Source organism: Gossypium hirsutum, chromosome A04 (assembly GCF_007990345.1).
Source record: "Gossypium hirsutum isolate 1008001.06 chromosome A04, Gossypium_hirsutum_v2.1, whole genome shotgun sequence".
Taxonomy (NCBI): domain Eukaryota; kingdom Viridiplantae; phylum Streptophyta; class Magnoliopsida; order Malvales; family Malvaceae; genus Gossypium; species Gossypium hirsutum.
The window spans coordinates 61746216-61758835 of record NC_053427.1 but is presented as its reverse complement, the minus strand read 5'-3'; positions in this window follow the sequence as shown (position 1 = coordinate 61758835).

Below are 12620 nucleotides of genomic sequence, written 5' to 3'. Positions count from 1 at the left end.
CCCTTCACGGCACTTGCTCTGAACCTACAATGTTGGGATATCGTTGAGGCCCCTTCAGGCGAATTTGCCTACTCCTTGCCTCTACTGGCAATAGATAATGCTTGCCGACGAGTCTAAACCATAGCATGTACTCCATAGATGTCATCATGTCCAATTTGAAAAAAGGTTCGCTAATGAGTATGAAATCTATCCTACGATCCCAAATGTCGATATAGTCCTTGTGGAATTCCTGCCAATTTTCTTCGATTTTCCCCCACAAATCAAGTTTGTGCAGTGCTTTGATGTCTTACAATGCCGGTGGAATATTTTGCCTCTACTTGCCGCATTACTTGATCCGATTCGTACATCTCAACTGTCACATAAACTACTAATGAAATCTTCACATCCCACAACTCTAAATGGTCAAAAATTTGAGTTGAACGCATTCTATGGTATCCGGATCGGTGTATGACTTCCATTCAAACTGTAGTGCATAATTATAAATTCTGTTATCTACAGAATTTTAAATTACAAATCATTGCGTAATTATTATAGGTTTGAAAAATTCAATAACTAACCTTGGCTTTTGAGTGTTGATCTAACAGCAGTCAAATATCTTCTAGCTGCTTTTGTAGTCCCACATAACCTGGCGCATGGTTCTACCTACTCGAACAATATGTTAATTCAAACAAATAATAAATGAACAACATTTACTATGGTAACTATATATTATTCTCAAATGAATTTTACCTTGTCACCAATGGAAATGTATAAGGGGCGTCCACTCGAGGACATAAAACTGGTAGCTGCCACCCCACTCATGACTGTAGCAGGAGCATACAACCATCGATTGCCATCTTATAAATTTTCGTCGCCTGACAAAACTCTCTGTACATTGTGACCAATACAGTTGATCCCCAATTTAGTCGACCACATTTTTTTAAGTCAACTAGGTATAGTAGCAACCTTATGTGTACTAAATTTTGAGATTTATCAGGCATTAGAATGCTCCCGATTAACCTCAGGATGAATGCTCAGGCGTATTATTTTTTTACGACGTCAGCCGCTTTCGAAGGAAGCTATTTGAAATTATCTTACAACCATCTCATCTCTATCTGCCCACCTTGAAACTTGTTCAACACATTCCCTAAAAATGATTTGCAAAGGTCCTCTTTACTTGGAACGATCACTAACGTCGTAACGATTGGCCCATCCACAGGTAAATTGAATTGTAAAGCTATGTCCTCGAATGTGATTGTACACTCACTGCATGGAAGATGTAATGTGTGTGTCTCAGGTCTCCATCTTACCACCAACGAGTTGATAAGTGTAGGATCCAATTTACAGCCCCCGAGCATATGAGGCGCATGTAAGAATCCCGCATCTTACAAATAACCATGAATTTCATTAGGTGTGCTCTTTGAAATTATGTATGAAGCCCTCCAAAACATGACCAGCCGCCTATTTATATCAAAAAAATAGAATAATTTAAAAAAAATTAAAATTTTAAAAACTTTAAAATTAACTTAATTGAAAATAACAAAATTTAAATTTTTTTTCTTATTATTATTGATTGAGCGGTTGAAATGTGCTTGTCTTCAAAACAAATAAGAAAACTTATCATTCATTAAAATTTAATCGAAATGAATCATTTACAAAATAATAAAATGAAATAATATTATTTTTATACAAATGTATTGGAAATTTTCGAATAAATCTTAAGAAAATTGAGAGTAGATAGAATAGAGAGAGTTGTATTTGAATGAAAAGAAAATGAAAAATGACCTGATACTTATGGGAAATTAATGTTACCGCTAGGTTGTTAATAAATTTTATCATTGTCACGTTTGAATTTTTATTGTTGGAGGAAAGCGTGTCCAACTCCTATTTCCCTAAATCCTTTTTTTAAAAAAAAAGCCTATATGGCCAATCAACAACAACAACAGAAAAATGACATATTTTGCCTATTTAGCCCAATTAACTTATTCATAAACTTAAATAATAGTATAAATATATAGTTATGATATAATCATTTGATACATCTAAAGATGACACTTCTAAATATTTTTAAAATTTTTAAAAATACTCAAAATAAAAAAGAAATATTTTGAAAGAAACTTATTTTTTATTTAATTTTTTTATTAAATATTAATATTTTATTTACATTCTGATTTTTGGAAGGTTGAAAGTTAAGTAGAGAAAAAGTAATCACATAATAATTTATATTATTATTTAAACATTTGATTGATTTGGTCTAACGAGTCAATCAAGTATCAACTTGGTTTAAGAAACTACAAAAATTTATTTCTATATTTAAAATAAACTATATTATTCAAAGAAAATATCCTTCTGTATTTAAAATAAGTTATATTATTTTAAGATATTTCAATCTGTTTATTTTTCTTAGAAAACTAATAAAGTAATTTTCATATGGTGGGATTTAAATCTATATATTTGGATTGATAAAATTTTAATTTTACCACTCAATCAAAGCTTTAATTTGATGTGTTTTATACATTTTAGTTTTATTGCACACTTATCACTTCCATCAATTATATATATAATATATATAATACTTTTGACTGAGTTGGTGTCACCCATAATCGAGTCCTAACTTAGTTATTAATTTACCAAAGGGCCCTTATTTTTGTCATAAGTTAACTCGACATAAACTCAAGATTGATGACAACACAATGATAAATAATTAATCTGATGTATTTATATTTTAAATTTCATTTTACTCATAATATAATTTATTTATTTTTTATTTTAATATCGTACACATTGAATATATTAGTACTAATTAATTTTAAAACATATATTTTATTATTTATTATATATTTTTTAAATACATCCGTATATTTTAAATACGTAATTTTTACCTGATAGAATTTTTTATTACTATGAGTTTGGTTATTTGGTTTATTGGGAAGAATGATGTGAGTTAGTTGAAATATAGTTGAGCATGTGTTTTGACTATTTGAGTCAGATTTCCCAATGCCCAAATTACGATGTCTAATGGCTCATTTCTGATGTGGATAAGACCAGTAGGTGGGAATCCTTGAATTGGAACATAAGCTCGTTATGGTACAAAACAAAAACAAACAGACCCACAATATAAGGTTAATTATGTTGGTCTTAATTCATGATTTCAGATCTCCTTTTTCTTGGTTTTAAAATTTTGATAGAGTTGAAAATTTTAAAAAAGACGAAAATATATAAAATAAGAAAACCAAAATTTATTATTTATTATTTTTATTTAAAATGTTTTACAAAATTGGAAAAGTGGAAAACAAAGATTTTTTTTTTATTTTAATGAATTCACTTTAGTTCACAAATCCACATAGACACAAAAGTATTTTTTTAATATTTTAAGAAATATATATTTTCAAGGAAATTAATAGTTTAGCATACTAGAATGTATGAGTTAATATAATGATAAATTTTCCTAATTTTTATTCTTTGATATTTATTATATTTTTCTTGGAATATTTTGACTCCTAACTTTCAAATTTTAATCATTTTTCTTCTTTTTTGGATTGAAAATTGACTGAAATGTTAAATTTTTGTGTGACAGTCCATGCATAATTCGAAAAAATACAAAATTCAAAAAATTAAAGAATTCTACGAATTAAAAAAAAAGTTCATAAAATTTATAGAAAAATTATCAATTAGTGAAGTATATATAGAATGCCATGCAAAATGTCATATCAATGCCACTAAAAATTTAATAATTCAATCAGTTTTTTATTTAAAAGAAAATAAATTAACTAAAATTTGAAAGTTGAGGATGAAAATATCCAAAAACCAAAAATAAAAAAAAAATAAGTAGGGGCCAAAATGAAATGTTAGGGGATATATTTTGGTTTATGCCAATATTTAAAGGGAAATGGTTTGAGAACTAGTTGATTGGACAGTAACAATATTTATTGTGTTTTAGAGGAAAAAAACGTGAGGTGTTTGGAAATGATAGCTAGTATATGTATAATGCAACTATGAAACATGTTCCTACCTACGTTCTCTTTTTTTGGATTGTTGAAGGACCTTCTAAATGCATTTGTCAAATAAGTAGTACTGTTTGAATGGTCAATATATTTATCTTCAAAAAATATGCTAAATATATATTTTTATCAACATACCACTTTAAAAACTTCCTAATTTTATTTTAGCATAATAAATTATTTGGCCTTCCAATTTTACAAAAATAGTTATTTTAATTCTCTATTGAATTTATTATTTGTCAAACTACTCTAAAATAGATAGAAAAAAAGATAACATTTGTTAATTTTATTAATGTGAATTGTTACGTGGATTGTTTGTCAAAGTTAACAAATTTAACTTTTCAATCTATTTTTAGGTGATTTGACAAACAATTCAAGTTCAATCCATTTCTATTTCTTTTATTTATTACTCTATGCCATCTTCTTTATATTAAAAAGTATTTAAGATAATTTTTAAATTTGGTTAGTACATTATCTATGTTAAATATGATAATCGATATTTTAATTTTTTTGTTAATATATTAAATAAAAATATTATATTATAATAGCTTTAAATAGATACATATAAAATGGAGCGGTAAATTTAATCAAAATTCTAAAAAAATGCTAAAAATATCATAAGATAAAGATTAGGCTAAAAAGTTTACATTACCTAAAGAATAAGTGGCATTAAGATTATGATTGAAGATTCATATTTGCAAATGAGACATAAAATATCAAAATTATGTTTGGAAACATAATATGATTTGCACCAAATGCTACCTTAAGCCAATCATATAACGAGAAAATAAGGTAGCGAAAGAGTACGATGGAAAATATGAGTTTATGATTTATGAATCATGCGAAGTGGCAGTGGGACATTTAAAAAGTTTCCGCTTTTATTTTTTTAAAATAGAAAATTTTTTATTTAAGTTTTTATAATTTATAAAATTTTAAATTAATAATAATAAAATTATATTTTAATCCTTAAAATGATAAAAAAAATTTTAATCATCTAAAATTTATGAAGATATAAATTATTAAAATGATTAAATTATATTTTTACTATTGTAAAAATATATAATTTAATTATGTTTAAAAAAAATTTTAACTTTACCCATATTACTCGATGCAAATTGTATGCCCATTTCGTTCCTTATATATAAGAACAGCCTGTTGGAACTGAGGCGAACTGGACCATCTTTGTAACTAGTCAAAATTCATTTGTGAAATTTGATGCTTTCTTTTTCTTTTTCTTTTTTTGGACTGAGTCTGGTTTAGCAGGAACTGCAGAAGTTGCCTTAATTGGGTGAATACTAGCTTAATTACTCATTTTGGAATTAGACAATGCTGAGATCATCCGCTCATGTCATTGAAGACAGGACTTGTTTATAAATGCATGTAATTTTAGTTCACTAAATATTCAAATTAGGCTCAGACTTTTAAGGGGTTGTTCATGTAATAATCAAAATTTTCAAAATGTTTATAACTACTTAAATGAAGGTTAAATTTTCCGAAAATCTCAAATAAGGACTTTTTAAATGTAGTATATTAGGTTTTAAATTATGTTTTGACTGTTTTTTAAATAATATTTAATTTAGGTGTTATGTATTTTATTTTAAATATTTTAACATTTACTTAATATTTTCTACAAATTAAGTTGAAGTGTATGAAAAAACCTTTATTTAAGTATTTTTGTAAAAGTTAGACCCTTATTTGATATTTTAAAAAGCATGAATCTTATGTGAACAACCTCTAAAAGATTGAACCCAATTTGAACATTTACCCATTTTAGAATTTTGTTGGAGCTCCGCTGTAAGTTATAATAATAAGAACAAGTCTTAACTAATTCTATAAGTTAAAGTTAATAAAATTTGAATTAAATCATTTGGGGCTGAATTTGGTAACTTTTTTTACATTGGGGTCTAGACTTTTTTTTTATTTAAGTTAGGCCCTAAACTTGATAATTGTTTTTATACTGAGGCTTGGACTAAGCAACTATTCCTACATTGGAGATTAACTTTTTTGCCCAAGTTAATCCCTGAACTTAGCAATTGGTCCCATATTAGGGCGTGAACTTTAAGGTTTCTCCAAGGATTAACTTGGACAAAAAAAAGAAAACTCAAGTCTCAATGTGGAAATAATTGTCAAATTCAGGGTTTAACTTGGATAAAAAAAAGTTTAAGCCCCAATGTGAGAATAATTACCAAGTTCAAAGCCTAATTTGAACCAAAAAAAAAATCAGGCACCAATGGAACAAAAATTGCCAAGTTCAGATCACAAAAAGTTATTTAAGTCATTAATTTTTTTGGTAATGTCATAAATTTTTATATTCCTTCATAATTTTGGCACCCTTATATTTTTTGATATTTTCTCATAATTTTAGGTATTCTTTATTATTTTTGGTATACTTTCAAAGTTAAGTTTTAATATGATGAATATACTCTTGGAATAAAAATAAATTGTTTTTGCATATTAAGAAAATTTATTGAGATTTTTTTGACAAATCAAAATTTAATGCTTTTAAAATTATTAATCTTACAAACTGATATATTGTCTAAAAATATTATCTATAATGAAAAAATAAAAATGAAAAATTAAAGAAAGGAAGAAAATTTTATAAGACTGTAATGCCCCAAAATCCAGCCTAGAAGTTTAGACCGAATCTCGAAGGTTACATTGATCACCGAAATGATCGTAGGTAAAATTTGAGTTTAACCAGCAAGAACTCATACAGTATTTAAGTTACGTAAAACTCTCTGCTATAAAATTCTGATATTACAAAAAATTTAGTCCAAAAGTCGCTTGCGTGCGTAAAACCCAAAATTCATACCACAATATTCAAAATAAAACTTATAGTTCAAACCATTTATTTATAAATGCGGAATTTATGAAAATACTTTTAAAGTTTATTCTAAACGTGGTTGTCCGAGACCTTTGCACTCCGAGTCCAGTTACAGAAACAAAAAAACGAGAGTACTTGAAAAAGGGAAACTAAAGAGGTGAGCTATACAAGCTCAGTGTGCGATCGAATCGATAGACAAAAAAAAATCACAATGGCAATCCGATATCCAAATAATCATCACCATAAAAAAAGACACATCAGTACTGAACACATCGACCTATATACCGTTAATCTCACAATTAGATAGACAGACAAAATGTGGAACAAAAGTATCAACATGAAACCCACCTATCCAACCAAACACCTCTTCGTCCCTCATTCACACCACAAATGAGTTATAAGAAGCTCAACCAACCCTACACACCACATAGGACCTCGAAAGGCCCATCCAATCCTACGCACCACGCATGTGGAACAAAGCCACATAAATATAATATGTAGCTAAGCTGCCAGAAGTATCATATTGTGCGGTAAACTGCAATACAGACATATTGCAATTGAAACTACTATATCATATCAAACTTCCTTCTCTTCATATCCCAAACCCGAAATCATAATGCAAATGCAAGAATGCACACCAAACACTATCAATTACACAGATGCAGAAGCTCGTAATCAGTCAATCAATTATAAAATCGATGTACACATTTCCAAACAGTCACACACTAGTTAAACAGAATCGGAAGTATGCATGTTCAACTGACCAAATCCAGGATCATACATCACATTAATGAGTCACTTAACTAACGCAAAGATTGCATATAACAGATATGTCCAAGAAAAAAATACAGTCCCAACTACCCTTATTAAAACCTAGCCAAGGGTCGGAACACACAGAACCACAAACAGGTCATAAATCAACACAGTACAAAAATTTGGCAAGCTATGACCACATGGTAGTGTGCCCCAGCCGTGTAGAAATGCTCAAGCCGTGTGAAGGTCTACACACTCATGTGAAGGTCACATATGCTCGTGTTGAGAGGACACACGCCTGTGGGAGCAACCTGTGTAACTCATGTCCAAAAGTCCTAAAAATTAATAGCAGAGGAGACACGGCCGTGTGGAGATCTCACATGCCCATATGGGACACATGCCCGTGTGGCACCAAAATTCACCCAAAAGCCTTAATTCCCAATTTCACACAGTTGTGTGAGCCACCCATGTGGGGCGCACGCCGGTGTGGCCACTCGTGTAGTCACGAAACCACACTAAAATAGGCTGCAAAACATGCCTTTGATGTCGAAACGATCCCCAACCCTCGTTAACTCAAGAATAAGTAAAAAAAACACAGAATTCCAGACGATTCCACAACAACGACACTTCAATTGATAAATTTCAGAAACCAACAAACCATTTCGAAATTCACAAAACCAACTCAAAATTTCGTCAATAATAAAAAGGAAAAGTTTTCGAACCCACACCTGAATTCGTGATTCCAAACACCAAAGAAGTTCGCAACGCCTCCTCAACACAATTCTAAAATCTCAATTACACAAACAAAAACCAATATCATCACCATACCAATCTAACACATATGAATAACCTAAAATTGCTCTACCAAAAACACTAGTTACCTCTACTCGAAACCTTGAACTACCCAAAAACCATCAACAAAAATTACAGAGAAGAACTTAATGGCAGAGAAACGTTTAATTTTTAAATCCCAAAGAAAAACAAAAATAGGAAAAAAAAATAAAAACTGATAAGAGAGAGTGGGGAGAGAAACAAAAGAACGTGAAAGTGACTTTGGGAAGTTTTATCTAAAAAAAATAATTAAAATGGTATTTTGGACTTTAAAACAAAACTAAATCAAAATTATTTCCCTAAACCACACACATGATGACTCAAACTCAGAACCTAGAAGCACACTAACACACAACAAACCACCAGACCAGTAGGCCCATTCTATCACCTAAACACGCAACTAAACACAACAGCACAACCTACTCATTGACTCTAACCCTAAAGCTCAAAACTTCTAGCCCCAAAATTCGGGTGTTACAACTCACTCCTCCTTAAAAACATTTCATCCTCGAAATTTCCAACTAACAGAACGGTGGTATAACACAAGCTACACCACTACACTCCCTCTGCGCACTCTAGTCTCGAAGTGCTACCACGCTAGACTTAAACTCAAGACGTTACACACAACCAGAACACTTAGCCACTGAAGCAGATACATATTTATTCATCACACACACAAATGTTATTCAACGAATAAGCAATCAATGTCATTCCCACAAATAACACACAAAATCACTACAACCTACAATCATATCTGTCTCAATGTCATCGCGGACACTCCCTAATTCGATGCTCCATGGACCCGCATCTAAACACGCTCCCAACTTCTTCCAATAGTTGCCCGAATGGCGCTTCTTATAGTGCCCACAAATCGATACGCTTGCCCCATTTCCAAAACCATTCACACAACCTTTACTAACACCCAATTGTGTTTTTATACGCTTTGTAGATTGAAGCTCCAACCTCAAATGACTACAATCCCTTTTCTTTCCACAATCCACACACCTACCCTAAACTAACTCTCTATTCCTCTCTATACTAGCCTCGAAGACTTTCTCTAACACCTCTTTCACCACCTGAGTTAATGCCTTGGTACCAACCTCCAGGTTATAGCTACCCGAAGCTGGCAGAACCGCATTGACTTCTGACTCCTAAACAAGCTCACGTCCCGGAGAAGCCAATGACTCTTTAAGAGTCTCACCAAATTGACCCTTATGATCACGCTTACCATCAGAATCCATATCGTTCTTGTGACTAATTAATATTTTCAGAAAACGAACACAAAATAAATACGAAAATCTATATTTCTAATCTTACAGTTTTGAATTTCCACCCTGGACCAGCATCTGAATCTCAGACATTTTATCTCCTCAAACTCAGTGAAACACACATAATTTCAAAATACTGTGGTACGGTTTACCAATACCTTTTTTTTTAAATAAACACACACACAAACAGATACGTAAAAACACAGGCCGAGTTTTTGCAAACTTGACTTTGATACCACTAAATGTAATACCCTAAAACTCGGCCTAGAAGTTTAGACCGAATCTCAGAGGTTACATTGATCACTGAAATGATCGTAGGTAAAATTTGAGTTTAACTAGCTAAAAATCATACAGTATTTAAGTTACGTAAAACTCTCCATTGTAAAATTCCGATATTACAAAAATTTTAGTCCAAAAGTCGCTTACGTTCATAAAACCCAAAATTCATACCACGATATTCAAAAATAAAATTTACAATTCAAAACATTTATTTATAAATGCAGAATTTATGAAAATACTTTTAAAGTTGATTCTAAACATGGTTGTCTGAGACATCCACACACCGAGTCTAGCTACAGAAACAGAAGACAAGAGTACCTGAAAAAGGGAAACTAAAGGGGTGAGCAACACAAGCTCAGTATGAGATCGAATCGACAAACAAAAAAATATCACAACGACAATCTGATATCCAAATAATCATTACAATCAAAACAGACACATTAGTACTAAACACATCGACCTATATATCATTAATCTCGCAATCAGACAGACAGACAAAATGCGAAATAAAAGTATCAACATGAAACCCACTCATCCAGCCAAACACTTCTTCGTCCCTCATTCACACCTCAAATGAGCTATAAGAAGCTCAACCAGCCTTGCACACCATATAGGACATCAAAAGGCCTATCCAACCCTACACACCACACATGTGGAACAAAGCCACATAATACAGTATGCAACTAAACTGCTAGAAATATCATATTGTGCAGTAAACTGCTATACAGACGTCTTGCAGTTGAAACTGCCATATCAGATCAGACTTCCTTCTCTTCATATCCTAAACCCGAAATCATAATACAAATGCAAGAATGCACACCAAACACTGTCAATTACACAGACGCAGAAGCTCGTAATCAATCATCAATTATAGAATCGATGTACACAATTTTCAGATAGTCACACATCTGTTAAATAGAATCGGAAGTACGCATGTCTAATCGACCAAATCTAGGATCATACATCACATTAACGAGTCACTTAACTAATGCATGAATTGCATATAACAAATATGTCTAAGACAAAATAGAGTCCCAACTACCTTTACTAAGACATAGCCAAGATTCGGAGCCCACAGAATCACAAACAGGTCATAAATCAACACAGTACAAAAATTTGATGAGGTAGGACCACATGGCCGTGTGGAAATGCCCAAGCCGTGTGGGGGTCTACACGTTCAAGTGAAGGCCACACACGCCCATGTGAGCAGCTCGTGTAACTCACTGTCCAAAAGTACTAAAAATTAAGAGTAGAGGAGACACGACCGTGTGGAGATCTCACACGCCCATGTGGGACACATGCACGTGTGGCAGCAAAATTCACCTAAAAACCCTAATTCCCAATTTCACACAGCCTTGTGAGCCACCCATGTGGGGCACACGCCTATGTGGCCATCTGTGTGGTCACGAAACCACACTGAAACAGGCTGCAAAATGTGCCTTTGATGTCGAATCAATCCCCAACCCTAGTTAACTTAAGAATAAGTCAAGAAAACACAAAGTTCCAGACAATTCCGCAACAACAACACTTCAGTTGATAAATTTCAGAAACCCACAAACCATGTCTAGATTCACAGAACCAAATCAGATTTTCGTCATAAAACAAAGGAAAAGTTTTCGAACCACACCTGAATGCGCGATTCCAAACACTAAAGAAGATCGGAACGCCTCCTCAACACAATTCTGAAATCTCAATTACACAAATAAAAACCAATATCATCACCATACCAATCTAACACATATGAATAACCTCAAAATTGCTCTACCAAAAACCAAGAACACCACTTACCTCTACTCAAAACCTTAAACTACCTAAAAACCATCAATGAAAATTAAAGAGGAGAACTTAATGGTAGAGAAACGTATAATTTTTAAATCCCGAAGAAAAATAAAAAGAAGAGAAGAAAAATAAAAACTGACAAGAGAGAGTGGGGAGAGAAACAAGAGAATGTGAAAATGATTTTGGGAAGTTTTATCTAAAAAAATAATTAAAATAAAAATAGGTATTTTGGACTTTAAAAAAAAACTAAATCGAAATTATTTCCCCAAATCACATACATGACAGCTCGAACTCAGAACTCAAAGGTACACTAACACACTATAAACCACCAAATTGGCAGGCTCATTTTATCGCCTAAACGCGCAACTAAACATAATAGCACAACCTACTCATTGACCCTAACCCCAAAGCTCAAAACTTCTAAAGACAATAATATTTGGTAGTATCTTGTAATTTTTGGGCTAAAATATAAAAAAATGTCATTTAAAAAAAAATAGGCCAAAATTTTAAAAATTTATGGGAATAGACCAATTTAGTTTGAAGCATTTTCAATATAACGCTTCCTGTTAGAAGCGCTTTTTGCCACATCAATAATAAAAGTGGCAACACCAATTTTTTTTTATTTTGGTACCACATATTAATGTGGAAATAAAACTTACAAAACATGCTTTTATATAGACCCAAAGTTTCAATTCTCTTGTTTTTTAAACAATGTGGGATATGAGATATGTGAATATATAGACTCAAGAATAGGTCTGCAACTTGTTCCTAAACAATGTGTGATTGCTTCCTTAAATTATGATATATATAGACCATGTGTATATATAGACTCATGAATAGGTTTAATTATAAAAATTAAATTTAAGATTATTTTTCAATATAAATTGTGATTTTTTTGAAGACATA